This window comes from Ailuropoda melanoleuca, chromosome X (genome assembly GCF_002007445.2).
Source record: "Ailuropoda melanoleuca isolate Jingjing chromosome X, ASM200744v2, whole genome shotgun sequence".
Taxonomy (NCBI): domain Eukaryota; kingdom Metazoa; phylum Chordata; class Mammalia; order Carnivora; family Ursidae; genus Ailuropoda; species Ailuropoda melanoleuca.
Genome location: NC_048238.1, coordinates 47,327,463 through 47,342,892, shown reverse-complemented (window position 1 = coordinate 47,342,892; position 15,430 = coordinate 47,327,463). Strand labels below are relative to the sequence as shown.

Sequence of the window (15,430 nt, the reverse complement as noted above, 5' to 3'; positions counted from 1 at the left end):
CTTTTCCAATGAAGACATACAAATGGCTAACAGACACATGAAAAAATGTTCAAAATCATTAGCCATCAGGGAAATTCAAATCAAAACCACACTGAGATACCACCTTACGCCAGTTAGAATGGCAAAGATAGACAAGGCAAGAAACAACAATTGTTGGAGAGGATGTGGAGAAAGGGGATCCCTCCTACATTGTTGGTGGGAATGCAAGTTGGTACAGCCACTCTGGAAAACAGTGTGGAGGTCCCTTAAAAAGTTAAAAATTGAACTACCCTATGACCCAGCCATTGCACTACTGGGTGTTTACCCCAAAGATACAGACGTAGTAAAGAGAAGGGCCATATGCACCCCAATGTTCATAGCTGCATTGTCCACAATAGCCAAATCATGGAAGGAGCCGAGATGCCCTTCAACAGATGACTGGATTAAGAAGCTGTGGTCCATATATACAATGGAATATTACTCAGCTATCAGAAAGAACGAATTCTCAACATTTGCTGCAACATGGACGGCACTGGAGGAGATAATGCTAAGTGAAATAAGTCAAGCAGAGAAAGACAATTATCATATGATTTCTCTCATCTATGGAACATAAGAACTAGGAGGATCGGTAGGGGAAGAAAGGGATAAAGAAAAGGGGGGTAATCAGAAGGGGGAATGAAACATGAGAGACTATGGACTATGAGAAACAAACTGAAGACTTCAGAGGGGAGGGGGTGGGGGAAGGGGATAGACTGGTGATGGGTAGTAAGGGGCACGTATTGCATGGTGCACTGGGTGTTATACGCAACTAATGAAGTATCAAACTTTACATCAGAATCAGGGGATGTACTGTATGGTGATTAACATAATATAATAAAATAAAATTAATAAAAAAAGAGTTCTATTTCTTCCTGTTTCAGTTTTCATGGTTTATATGTTTCTAGCAATTTATCCATTGTTGCAAATTATCCAAGTTTTTGGCATATAGTTTTTCATAATATTTCCTTATAATTGTTTGTATTCATGTGGTATTGGTTATTTCTCCTCTCTCATTTGTGATTTTATTTATTTGTGTCCTTTCTCTTATATATGTGATAAGTGTCACTTGAGGTTTATCAATTTTATTAATTTCTTCAAAGAACCAGCTCCTGGCTCCATTTGTAAGTTCTTTTTTTTTTCTCCTTTCTATATCATATATTTCTGTTCTAAACTGTATTATTTGCTTCCTTCTGCTGGCTTTAGGCTTTATTTGTTGTTCTTTTCCTAGCTCCTGTAGGTGGTTAGTTTGTTTACTTTCTTCTTGCTTCTTGAGGTAGACTTGTTTTGCTATGCATTTCCCTCTTAAGACTGCTTTTGCTGCATCCCAAAGATTTTTGGACCATCGTGTTTTCATTTTCATTTGGTTCCATAAGGGTATTTTTTAATTTCTTCTTTAATTTCTTGGTTAGTCCATTCATTTTTTAGTAGCATATTGTTAAACCTTCATGTATTTGTGGTCTTTCTAAATTTTTTCCTGATGGTTGACTTCTGATTTCATAGCATTGTGTTAGAAAAGGTACATGGTAAAACTTCAATCTTTTTTTATTTGTTGAGCCCTGTTTTGTTACCTAACATGTGATCTATTCTGGAGAATTTCCCATATGTACTTGAAAAGAATGTGTATTCTGCTGTTTTAGGATGGAATGTTCTGAATACATCTGATAACTCCATCTGGTCCAGAGTGTCATTTAAAGCCATTGTTTTTGTGTTAACTTTCTATTTAGATGATCTGTCCATTGATATAAGTGGGGTATTAAAGTCCTCGACTATTATTGTATTATTATTGATTAGCTCCTTTATGTTTGTTATTAATTTTTAAAAATATTGGGATGCTTTCATTTTAGGTGCATACATTTTTAAAATCATTAGATCTTCTTGTTGGATTGGTCCCTCTGTGATTATATAGTGCCCTTCTTTGTCTCTTGCTACAGGTTTTTTTAAAGTCTAGTTTGTCTCATAGATGTACTGCCACTCCAGTTTTCTTTTGACATCCATTTGCATGATAAATATTTCTCCATCCCCTCACTTTCAATCTGCAGGTGTCTTTAGGTCTAGAACGAGTCCCTTATAGGCAGCATATATGGGTCTTTTTTTTTTATTCATTCTGACATGCTATGGCTTTTGATTGGCGTTTTTGGCCAATTTACATTCAAAGTAATTATTGATACAAATGTATTTATTACTATTTTTATTACTTATTTTGTTGTTTCTGGAGATTTTCTCTGATCTTCCTTGTGTTTATTACTTTTGCTCTCCCTTTGCACTAAAAACCTTCTATAATATTTCTTGTGGGGCTTGTTTAGTGGTCACTAACTTTAATTTTTGTTTGGGAAGCTCTTTATCTTTTCTTCTCCCTGAATGACAGCCTTGCTGGATAGAGTATTCTTGGCTGCAGATTTTTTTCCTTTTTTAAAAAATGTATTTAAGTAATCTCTGCACCCCATGTGGGGCTCAAACTCACAATCCCAAGATCAAGAGTCCCATGCTCCACCAACTGAGCCAGGCAGGTGCCCCTACATTTTGTACTTTCAATATATCATGCCATTCCCTTCTAGTTTGCCAAGGTTCTGTTGGGAAATCTACAAGTAGTGTTATGGGTTTTCCCTTGTAAGTTATGGCCTACTTTTATGTTGTTGCTTTTGATTATTTATCAGTATATTTTGCAAATATAATAACAATGTATCTTGGTATTGGCCTGCTTTTGTTGATTTGGATGGGAGTTCTCTGAGCCTCTTGGATCTGGATATCTGTTTCCTTCCCCAGATTAGGGAAGTCTTCAGCTGCTCTTTTTGCTTTTCTTTTTTTTTTTTAATATTTTATTTATTTATTTTAGAGAGAGAGAGAGCACACAAGTGAGCAGAGGGGGAAGTACAGGGAGAAGGAGAGAGAGAGAATTGAAACAGATTCCATGCTCAGCACAGAGCCTGATGTGGTGCTTGGTCTCACGACTGTGAGATCATGATCTGAGCCAAAACCAAGAGTTGGACACTTAACTGACTGAGCCACCCAGCTGACCCTCATCTAGTCTTTTTTTCAAATACATATTCTGTCTCCTTTTCTCTCTTCTCCATCTGGAAATCCTATAATAAGAATGTTATTACATTCTTTGGAGTCACTGATTTCCCTAAATCTATTCTTATGGTCCGTAATTGTTTGATTCTTTTGTTCATCTCCATACGTTCCTATACATTGTCTTCAACATTATTAATTCATTCTTGTGTTTCTTCCAGCCTGCCATGCATTACATCAAGGATGTTTCCAATCTCTCCTTTACTACACTTTTCCTGTTTGATCAATTCTTTTTTTAATTTAACTCTTTTATCTCTATGCCAAGAATCTCACTGATTTCTTCTATTCTTTTTTTTAAGCTTAGTGAGTATTATGATATTGCTTTAAATTCTCCATCAGGCATTTTACTTATATCTGTTTTCCTTAGATCTCTGGTCATAGCCTTATCTTCTTCTTTCATTTGGGATGAATTTCTCTGTCACTTTTTCTAATCCTCTGCCTTCTCTGTGTTAGAAAAGCCAGTTATGTCTCTTGCTTCTGCAAGTAATGATCTTATGAAGAAGAGGTCATGTAGTGCCCAGTGCTGGGTGCTTCAGGGAGTATCTCTTGTGTGTGCTGCATGTGCTCTTCTGTTGTGTTTTAGCTGTTCTATCCCTTCAGGCCAGTCATTTGCAGAGGCTCTCCTTGACTGCTGTGGCAGTGTTTGTTACCTGACCTGAATGTGTTGAGTTTTAACTAGTTGTGCTCTGGTCTGCTTTGAATGAGATATGACACCACCTGCACCAGAACTGAGGCCCTGCAGAAATCTTTTGCAAGGAGACATAGTGTGGGCAGAGATTGTGCTGGTCTTCAGGAGGAGGGGCCTGCTACACTGGGACTGAGGTAAACTTGACTGAGGGACAGTTCTATGAGAGTGCAGGGGTCTCAGGCCTGGTGTATGCAAGTTAGGCAGCCAGTGTTGGTGCTCTGCTGCTTCTCACAGGTGGCTCTGTGTCAATGTTAAGGTGCAGTGGAAGGAAATGGCACAGGCCAGTTCCTTTGTTCCAAGAGAGGCATCTTCATGAACATTGCTTCTCAGGGACCTGCTCCAAGAAGAGTGAATAATCTCCCCCACTGTGTACCTCAGGCATTTTTCAGATTGCTGTTTCCATGCTGTCTGCTCCTGGATTGTTTGCCTGCCTTCTCTCCAGGAACAGCAGAGTGCCCTCTGGTCTCCATAACAGCCAGGTGGTTGGACCTTATCCCAACCAGTGATCTTTAAAACTCTACGCTTTTAATTCCTGCTGCTTGGAAGAAGATATGAAATTCAGCCCCTCTCCTAATCCAATAGTTTTGAGAAAACAATCTCCTTGGGCATTCTCCTGTGTGCTCCTCACTCTTTTGACCTTCTCTGGGACCACAGCTCTCTTCCCTCCAGAGTACCTGCAATCTATTTCTCCCCTAAGTCACCTCTTAGCACTTCCTATGTTCTTCACTGTAGCTTCTTCTCTCCTTTTGGTTGTGGAGTTTGTTCTATCATTCTTCACGTATGTTTCTGGGGCTTTTAGGAGGGTTTCATATTTATCTAGTTGTGTTAGTGGGACAGGCAAGCCTAGAGTCCTCCCAACCTGCCACCATCTTCCTCTCTCAGTAATTATTTCCATTAAATTCATTTCATACATGAGTTCCACTTACTCTAAGGCTGGATACAAACACCCAGGCAGCTTGGTGTTGTGGAAAGAATATTGAGCTTAGAGACACACAGTCCGAAGTTGGATTTTTTGTTTTATCATGTACTATGTAACTTTCTGCAAATTTTTCAGCCTCAATTTTTTTTAAGAAAAGGTATTTTGAAACTCTTAGTTTATTATAAAATTTGAGCATGTTTCTTTTTTTTCTCTTCCAAGTATTTGTATATATTCCAGTTAGTTAACATACAGTGTAAAATTAATTTCACATATAGGATTTAGTGATTCATCACGTACAACACCCAGTGCTCATCACAAAAAAATGCCCTCCTTAATCTCTAACATCCATTTAACTCATCTCCCTGCCCACCTCTTCCCCAGCAACACTCAGTGCTTTACCCATAATTAAGAATGTGCTGTATGGTTTGCTTCTTTCATTTTTTCCCCATATCTGTGTTGTTTCTTAAATTCTACATGAGTGAGATCATACGGTATTTGTCTTTGTCTAACTTATTTTCCTTAGCATAATATTCTCTAACTCCATTCACATCATTGCAAATGCCAAGATTTCATTCTTTTAATGGCTGAGTAATATTCCATCTTCATGCTACATCTCTCTCTCTCTCTCTCTCTCTATATATATATATATACACATATATATGCACCACATCTTCATATAGATATCTATATCATTTTTTATCCACAGCTATAGCTATATATATATATGTCGCATCTTCTTATTCATCAGTTGATGGACATTTGGGCTCTCTCTATTGTTTGACAATCACTGATAATGCTGTTATAAACATTGCAGTGTATGTACCTTTTGAATCTTCTTTTATTCTTTAGGTAAATACTAGTAGTGCAATTGCTGAGTCATGAGGTAGCTCAATTTTTAACTTTTTGAGGAACGACCATACTGCTTTTTATAGTTGCTGTACCAGTTTGCATTCCCACCAATAGTATAAGAGAGTTACCCTTTCTCTACATCCTTACCAACACCTGTTTTTCTTGTGCTGTTAATTTTAGTCATATTGACAGATATGAAGTGCTATCTCATTATAGTTTTTATTTGTATTTCCCTGATGATGAGATATGTTGAGCATCTTTTCGTGTATCTATTAGCCATCTGGATGTCTTCTTTGGAAAAAACAAACCTATTCATGAATTCTTCTCATTTTCTCACTAGATTTTTTGGAGGGTGTGGATATTGACAAGTTCTTTATACATTTTGGAAACTTTCCCTTTATCAGATATGTCATTTGCAAATATATTCTTCCATTCTAAAGGTTACCTTTAGCTATATTGATTGTTTCCTTTGCTTTGCAGAAGGCTTTTACTTTTCATCTCAGTTTTCCCCCATTAAGGATGATATTAGCTGTGGGTCTTTTGTATATAGCCTTTATGATGTTGAAGTATGTTCCCTATATCCCCACTATGTTGAGGATAGTTTTTTATCAAAAGTGGATGCTGTATTTTCTCAAATAGTTTTTCTGCATCCACTGAAAGTATAATATGATTCTTACCCTTGCTTTTATTAATGTGATGCATCTTGTTGATTGATTTGCAAATATTAAACCACACTTGCAGCCCAGGAAAAAATCCCACTTGATGGTAGTGAATGATTCTTTTAATGTATTTCTGGATTTAATTTTTCAGTATCTTGCTGAGAATTTTTGCATCCATGTTCACTAGGGATAATGAATGGCCCATAGTTCTCTTTTTTATTATAATAATACTTTTTTATTATATTATATTAGTCACCATACAGTACATCCCTGGTTTTTGATGTAAAGTTCAATGATTCATTAGTTGCATATAACACCCAATGCACCATGCAATACGTGTCCTCCTTACTACCCATCAGCAGCCTATCCCATTCCCCCACACCCCTCCCCTGTGAAGCCCTCAGTTTGTTTCTCAGAGACCATAGTCTCTCATGCTTCATTCCCCCTTCTGATTACCCCCCTTGTCTTTATCCCTTTCTTCCCCTAACGATCTTCCTAGTTCTTATGCTCCATAGATGAGAGAAACCATATGATAATTGCCTTTCCCCTGCTTGACTTATTTCACTTAGCATTATCTCCTCCAGTGCCATCCATGTTGCAGCAAATGTTGAGAAATCATTCTTTTTGATGGCTGAGTAATATTCCATTGTATATATGGACCACAACTTCTTAATCCAGTCTTCTGTCGAAGGGCATCTCAGCTCCTTCCATGATTTAGCTATTGTGGACAATGCTGCTATGAACATTGGGGTGCATAAGGCCCTTCTCTTCATAACGTCTGTATCTTGGGTGTAAATACCCAGTAGTGTAATGGCTGGATCATAGGGTAGCTCAATTTTTAACTTTTGAAGGGACCTCCACACTGTTTTCCAGAGTGGCTGTACCAACTTACATTCCCACCAGCAATGTAGGAGGGATCCCCTTTCTCTACATCTTCTCCAACAATTGTTGTTTCTTGCCTTGTCATTTTTTGCCATTCTAACTGGTGTAAGGTGGTATCTTAGTGTGGTTTTGATTTGAATTTCCCTGATGGCTAATGATTTTGAACATTTTTTCGTGTGTCTTTTAGCCATTTGTATGTCTTCATTAGAAAAGTGTCTGTTCATGGGGCGCCTGGGTGGCACAGCGGTTAAGCGTCTGCCTTCGGCTCAGGGCGTGATCCCGGCGTTACGGGATCGAGCCCCACATCAGGCTCTTCCGCTATGAGCCTGCTTCTTCCTCTCCCACTCCCTCTGCTTGTGTTCCCTCTCTCGCTGGCTGTCTCTATCTCTGTCAAATAAATAAATAAAATCTTTAAAAAAAATAAAAAAAAAATAAAAAAAAAATAAAAAAAAAAAGAAAAGTGTCTGTTCATATCTTCTGCCCATTTTATGATTTGTTTATTTGTTTCTTGTGTACTGAGTTTGAGATGTTCTTTGTAGATCTTGGATACCCATAGTTCTCTTTTTGAGAAGGGTCTTTTTCTGGTTTTGAAATCAGGGTAATGGTTGTCTGATAGGATGATTTTGGAAGTTTTCCTTCCTTTTTTATTTTTTGGAACAGTTTGAGAAGAAAAGGTATTAACTCTTCTTTAAATGGTGAAATTTGCCTGTGAAGCCATCCCTGGACTTTTGTTTGTTGGGAATTTGTTGATTACGGATTCAATTTCTTTACTGGTTATTAGTCTGTTCAATTTTCTGTTTCTACCTGTTTCAGTTTGGTGGTTTATATGTTTCTAGGAATTTATCCATTTCTTCCAGATTGCCCCAATTATTGGCATACCAGTTTTTCACAACATTGTGTTGTAATTGTTTGTATTTCTGTGGTGTTAATTGTGATCTCTACATTCTCATTTGTGATTTTATTTATGTGGGTCCTTTCTCTCACTTTCTGATAAGTCTGGCTAGGAGTTTATCAATTTTATTAATCCTTTTTTGAAGAAACAGTTCTTGTTTCCCTTAGTGTTCATTTGATTCCCTTTCCCCTCACATTATTTTGAAATTTTATTATCTACACAGTACATTCACATTTATTATCTCAAGTTATTCACACAAAACTATATGAGATATGGATTATTTTCCCCATATTAGAGATGAGAAAACTGAAGTTCAGGTAAATGAATGGCTATAGAAGATATGGTACATACACAATGGAATATTACTCAGCCATAAAAAGAATGAAATCTTGCCATTTTCAACAATATGGATAGAGCTAGAGAGCATAATGCTAAGTGAAACAAGTCAGTTAAAGAAAAATACCACACAATTTCACTCACATGTGGAATTTAAGAAAGAAAACAAATGATCAAAGTTAAAACAGAGAGACACAAGCCAAGAAACAGACTGTTAACTATAGACAACAAACTCATGGTTGCCAGAGGAGAGGTGGGTAGTGGAGATGGATGAAATAGGTGATGGGAATTAAAGTGTACACTTACCATTATAAGCACAAAATAATGTGTAGAATTGTTGAATCACTATATTGTACACTTGAAACTAATGTAACACTGTATATTAACTATACTGGAATTAAAATTAGAAAAAAAATTAATAAATAAGGAGGGCACATGTTGTGAAGAGCACTGGGTGTTATACACAACTAATGAATCATTGAACACTACATCAAAAACTAATGATGTACTATTTGTTGGTTAACTGAACATCATAAAAATAAACTTAATAAATAAAAGAAAACTGAGGCTTGGAGAGGTTAAATAAATTATCCAAATTTATATTGTAAATAAGAGGCAGAACTAAAATTCAAATTCAGGTTTCTTGACTACAAGTCAAAAGATCTTGCCACTATATCACAGTTGCCAATAATTTTTATGTACTTAGTGAATTATGAAAAAATATTATTAAAGATGTAATTAAAAATTTAAACACCATGTGGAAGAACTTCTAAAGGCTGTAATTTAATAAAATTAAATCAATATTTCCACTTTTCTTTGAAACTATGACCTCAGCCTAGTAACTTCGCATTAGACATGTCACCAGAGGCAAGGGAAACAAAAGCAAAACTGAACTATTGGGACTTCATGAAGACAAAAAGCTTCTGCACAGCGAAGGAAACCTAAACATTTCTAAATTATAAAAATAAAAGAGCCTTAAATTCCTTAGACTGATCGAGTGTCCAAAGGTATGTGACATGAGTCTATAATCAGTTGAAACAAACTTTAAACTGCTGCTTTAGCTAAATAAATTAAACAGATTTCATAATAGAAGGCTACATTTCTACACTTAATGCTCTAGGTACATACACCTGCTCTAGAAAATTTGGTGTTCATATACATACTATCTAAAGAAATGCAGAAGCAAAAAGGAAAAATGTCAGAACCACAGCTATTTCATTTCTGAGAATAGTTGTTTCTTTCTTTAGCACTGTTTTTTTCTTCAGGTGCATATATTGGGTTTGCTAAAGAATTTTCTGAATATACTATGTCAAAAACTTTCCTCAGAAAATTAAAATTAAGTAGAGGTTTAATTCTTCATAAGAAAACCATGAAATTATATAGTTATAGTTTTCTTTTAGATATTTAGTTCTCTCTATGTACAGTGTTGGAAGTCAGAGAGACCTGTGTCTAAAACACAACCCTGAACTTAATAGCTGCTTGGCTTTGGATAAGTCAAGTAATCTATGCAAGACTGTTTTCTGTGTGTAAAATGAAGATAATAGCACATACATCATAGAATCATTATGAGGGTTAAATGGGATAACACATATTTTGGTACTTGATTAGTAAAACTCAATAAATGATGTTTCATTTTCTCTTACTCCCTCCTAGGCTTATTTCCTGTTAAAAAAAAGCCTAGATTTTTTTTGAACCTAAGACTATAATCTTATTAGCCATGTTCTTCAGATTTTCACTACCACATTGATAGCTCAACTTTTCTGAAAGTAAACTTAATTTTCTTTTAAAAGTAGCCACAACTTGTCATATTATACAGATCATAACAATCTTCTTACAATATTCTACTCTAACACACACACACAGCCCTTAAAAATAACCACCAAAGTACCTACCTTTTAGCATTTTCAATGTTTGGCACATATCCATGACAAGCTCAATTCTTCTTTGGAGGTCTATAGTCCGCATCTGTATTTCTTACTTGTGTGGCTTATTCATTATATCATGGTTTTTATCCTCTGTTGCAGAGTCAGAATTGTCAATAATAATCCAAAGCCATGGAATGAGAGATTCCAAAAGAGTTACATAAACAGAAGGTGAACCTATGGTGAGAATTCAATAAATCATTATCTGAAACACATTTTGCCCATTTGAAGTTCAGTAATACAGTCAGGACACCAAAAGACTTGGATCTCAAATGTCAATAGTTCTGTTCAATTATTGTGCTAATCTGAGGTGTTTTATATGTATTGACTTAAAATCTTCCATAGGCCTAAGAGAACTTATCTCGTGACTATGGATAAGACTCTATCTAAAAGATGGGGCGCCTGGGTGGCACAGCGGTTAAGCGTCTGCCTTCGGCTCAGGGCGTGATCCCGGCGTTATGGGATCGAGCCCCACATCAGGCTCCTCTGCTATGAGCCTGCTTCTTCCTCTCCCACTCCCCCTGCTTGTGTTCCCTCTCTCGCTGGCTGTCTCTCTCTCTGTCAAATAAATAAATAAAATCTTTAAAAAAAAAAAGACTCTATCTAAAAGAACCATAGCCAAATTACATGTACACACACACACACACACACACACACACACTTAAAAAAGAAAGACATATACCAACAGTGACTTTAAGGAGAACTACTTTATCTAGACTTTTCATTAAGTAACAGAATGCTTCCAGATAGATCCTATGTACAGTTTGCGATCCTATGTACAGACAGATCCTATGTACAGTTTGCGATTACTATTCCCTCTTGTTGATCTATGCAAAGTGAAATAATATCATAAATGTTAAAGGACCACAATTTAGAATAAAGGTTAATTTCCTAAAGACTTGGAATGTATATTTCCACCTTAGAGAGACTTTTCTATCTTTTAGCTCACTTGCAATCATATTAACTAAAAAGTCACACATACGGTTAACAAAGTTGACAGAAACAAGAAAAACATTTGGATAAAACTAGATGAACTTTCTTACTTATTCCCTTATACCTCACTTCAAAATAAATGAATGAATAAAGTTTCTGCAAAATTTAAATTGCTAAATGATTGCATTAATAACCAATTATCATTTTATAACCTGAAGTTGCTTAAAACCTGTTTCTTGGGGCGCCTGGGTAGCACAGACGTTAAGCGTCTGCCTTCGGCTCAGGGCATGATCCCGGCGTTCGGGGATCGAGTCCCACATCGGGCTCCTCTGCTGGGAGCCTGCTTCTTCCTCTCCCACTCCCCTTCTGTGTTCCCTCTCTCGCTGGCTGTCTCTCTGTCACATAAATAAATAAAATCTTTAAAAAAAAACCTGTTTCTTAACTAGAAGTTAGAGCATTAAACCATGGTCTAAGAGCAAAGTATGGCCTAACAAAGGTTTGTGGAGGTCTTTATCATTACCTCCACTTACAAGCTTTAAGTATTTTTTTCATTCCCTGAAAATTACTTTTAGTAGTGTGATAACTACACTTTCCAAATTTTAAATCTAACAATAATATCTGATAAATAAGGTTTTTGTGTTGCTTCTTGGTGCCAGATGCAACCCAAAAAGTGTAACTTGGACTTTGAAAAAACCGGAACTTATGGAACACTCTGATGGCTTGGAAAGATAATGGGAGATAATTCTTGAAATTAAATATGTCTTGGAAAATTGGGTTATTATATGAATAGGACATCTGAGTGAATGACACTGGGTAGGCAAAAAAATAAGCTAAAAGTCACAACAAGAGGAAATCTTCCCCTCACTTGCATCCAACAACCTGCCTGACTACTGGCACACCCTGTCATTGACCCACAGAAATATTTTGATTACCTGCCGTTTTTCCTGAAATTAGGCCAGTGTCCAGGGCACTGGCTAATCTCATTCAGGCTTATTCCAAAGAGGTAAAAATTGGTGTAGATTACTGAGCTTTAATGCTTCAATGTGTAGACCTTTTACCCGATGCTGTAGCTGTTACTGTGGGACCAAAGAGAAGGACATTGATTATTGAACAGAGTGGGAAAAGACCCAAAGTAACAAAAGATGGTGTAACTGTTGCAAAGTCCATTGGCTTATAAGGTAAATATAAAAATACCAGCACTAAACTTGTTCAAGATGTCAGTAACACAAAAGAAGAGGCTGGGGATGGCGCCACTACCGCTATTGTCCTGGAACACTCTATTGCCAAGGAAAGCTTAGAGAAGATTAACAAAATTGCTAATTCTCTGGAAATGAGGAGAGGTGTGATATTAGCTATTAATACTGTAATTGCTGAACTTAAGAAGCAGTCTAAACCTGTGTGTGACAACCCCTCAAGAAATTTCTCAGATTTCTCCGATTTCCGCAAATGGAGACAAAGAAATGTGCAACATTATTTCTGATGCAATGAAAAAAAATCTAGAAGAAAGGGAGTCATCACAGTAAGTAATGGAAAAACACTAAATGATGAATTAAAAATTACTTAAGGCATGATGTTTGATTGAGAGTATATTTCTCCATACTTTATTGATACATCAAAAGGTCAGAAATTGAATTCCATTATTCTATATTCTATTGAGGTGAAAAGAAAGTTTCCAGAGTCCAATCCACTGTACCTGCGCCTGAGATTGTCAGTGCTTCCTATAAGCCCTTGGTCATAATTGCTAGATGTTGATGTAGACGCTCTGAATAAACTCATTTTGAATAGGTTAAAAATTGGTCTTCAGGTTGTAGCAGCCAAAGCTCTAGGTTTTGGTGACAATAAAAAGAACCAGATTAAAGAGATTGCTATTGATGCTGGTGGTGCAGTGTTTGGAGAAGAATCGACACTAAATCTTGAAGATACTCAGCCTCATGACATAGCAGAAGTTGGAGAGGTCATTGTGACCAAGGATGATGCAATGCTCTTGAAAGGAAATGGTGACAAGGCTCAAATTGGAAAACATTTTAAAGAAATCATCAAGCAGTTAGATATCATGACTAGTGAACATGAAAAGAAAAAACTGATTGAATGTCTGGCCAAACTTTCAGATAGAGTAGCTGTGCTGGAAGTTGGTGGGACAAATGATGTTGAAGCAAATGAAAGACAGAGTTACAGATGCCCTCAATGTTACATGAGCTGCTGTTGAAAGCATTAATTCTGGGAAGGGGTTGTGTCATGCTTTGGTTCATTCCAGCTTTGGACAATAATTCCAGCTCCTGGGATGCCTGGGTCGCTTAGTTGGTTAAACGGCTGCCTTTGGCTCAGGTCATGGTCTCAGGGTCCTGGGATCAAGCCTGGTGTTTCATCAGACTCTATGCTCAGTGAGCAGTCTGTTTCTCCCTCTCTTTATGTCCCTTCCTCTGCTTGTGTGTGCTCTCTCTCTCTCTCAAATAAATAAATAAATCTTCAAAAAATAATTCCAGCTCCTGAAGATCAAAACATTGATATAGAAATTATTAAAAGAACACTCAAAATTCCTGCAAATACCATTGCTAAGAATGCAGGTATTGAAGGATCACTAATAATTGAGAAAATTATGCAAATTTCCTCAAAAGAAGAGTATGATGCTATGCTTAGAGATTTTGTGAATATTGTGAAAAAGGAAAAATTCAGTCAACTATGGTTGTAAGAACTGTTTTACTGGATGCTGGCAGAGTGGCCTCTCTGTTAAGTACAGCAGAAGATCTAGTCATTGAAATTCCTAAAGACCCTAGAATGGGTGGAATGGGTGGAATGGATGGAATGGGTGAAATGGGATGTGGTATGGGAGGTGGCATGTCCTAATTCTTATAATAGTACTTTATTAATAAACTGTGAGAGGAAGTTCAATTCAGTGATCCTCACCAATAACTTAATTAATTAATTGATTAATTAATGTTGGTATTTATTTACTTACTTATTATTAACATGTATTGTATTATTAGATTCGGGGTAGAATTCAGTGATTCATCAGTTGTATATAACACCCAGTGCTCATTACACCAAGTGTCTCCTTAATGCCCTTCACCCAATTATCCCAACACCTACCCAACTCCCCTCCAGCAGCTCTCAGTTTTCTATAGTTAAGAGTCCCTTATGGTTTCTCTCCCTCTGTTTTTATCTTATTTTTTATTTCCTTTCATTCCCCTATGTTCACCTCTTTTATTTCTTAAATTCCACGTATGAATGGAATCATATGGTATGGGTCTTTCTATGACTGACATATTTTGCCTAGCATGATAACCTCTAGTTCCAACCATGTCATTGCAAATGGTAAGATTTCATGCTTTCTGATGGCTGAGAAATATTTCATTGTGCATATATACTGTATCTTCTTTATCCATTCATCTGTTGATAGACATCTGGACTCTCAATATTTTGGCAATTGGGGAGCTTGCTGCTATGAACATTGGGGTGCATGTGCCCCTTTGAGTCACTATTGTTGTATCCTTTGGATAAATACTTACTAGTGCAATTGCTGGGTCAAAGGGTAGCTCTATCTTTAACCTTTTGAGGAAACTTCATACTCTTTTCCAGAATGGTTGCACCACTTTGTATTCCTACCAACTGTATGAGAGGGTTCCCCTTTCTTCCCACCTTCACCAAAAGATATTGTTTCCTGACTTGTTAATTTTAGCCATTCTGACTGATGTGAGGTGGTATCTCATTGTGGTTTTGATTTGTATTTACCTGACACTGAGTGATGTTGAGCAGTTTTTCATGTATCTATTGACCGTTTGTATGTCTTCTTTGGCGAAATCTCTGTTCATGTTTTCTGCCCATTTCTTGACTGGATTTTTTTTGGTTTTGGGTGTTGAGTTTGATAAATTCTTAATACATTTTAGATACTAGCACTTTATCTGATAAGACATTGGCAATCTCTACTCCCATTTCATAGGTTGCCTTTTAGTTTTGTTCGCTGTTTCTTTTACTGTGCAGAATATTTTTATCTTCGGGGAGGGAGGTTAAGATGGCGGAGGAGTAGGGGACACCTTTTTCAGCCGGTCCCCTGAGTTGAGCTGGATAGGTACCAGACCAGCAGGAATATCCACGGAATCAGCCTGAGACGCAGTAAGATACATCTGGATCTCTACAAATGAACATCTCCAGCGCTGAGTATCGAGGTACAAAGCGGGGAGCCGAGAAACCGCGCACAGATATCGGAAGCTAAACAGAAGGGGGAGGGAGCCGCCGTGTCAGGGCGCCGGGAAGCGGTAGCCACCT

At 37.0% G+C, this 15,430-nt stretch overlaps 1 protein-coding gene and 1 pseudogene across 1 annotated transcript in view; one reads left to right on the top strand and one right to left on the bottom strand.

The window, feature by feature from the left end:
- Positions 1-12,229, bottom strand: part of ZC3H12B (zinc finger CCCH-type containing 12B) — a 172,226-nt gene extending 159,997 nt beyond the window's left edge. Inside the window, exons 1-2 of the mRNA XM_034649835.1 lie at positions 12,100-12,229; positions 10,205-10,411 (exon numbers count right to left, since the gene is read on the bottom strand). The gene's annotated coding sequence lies outside the window, so the exon portion shown is untranslated. The remainder of the gene's footprint in view (positions 1-10,204; positions 10,412-12,099) is intronic.
- LOC100483403 lies at positions 8,249-14,011 on the top strand (annotated as a pseudogene).
- The last annotated feature ends 1,419 nt before the right edge of the window (positions 14,012-15,430 follow it).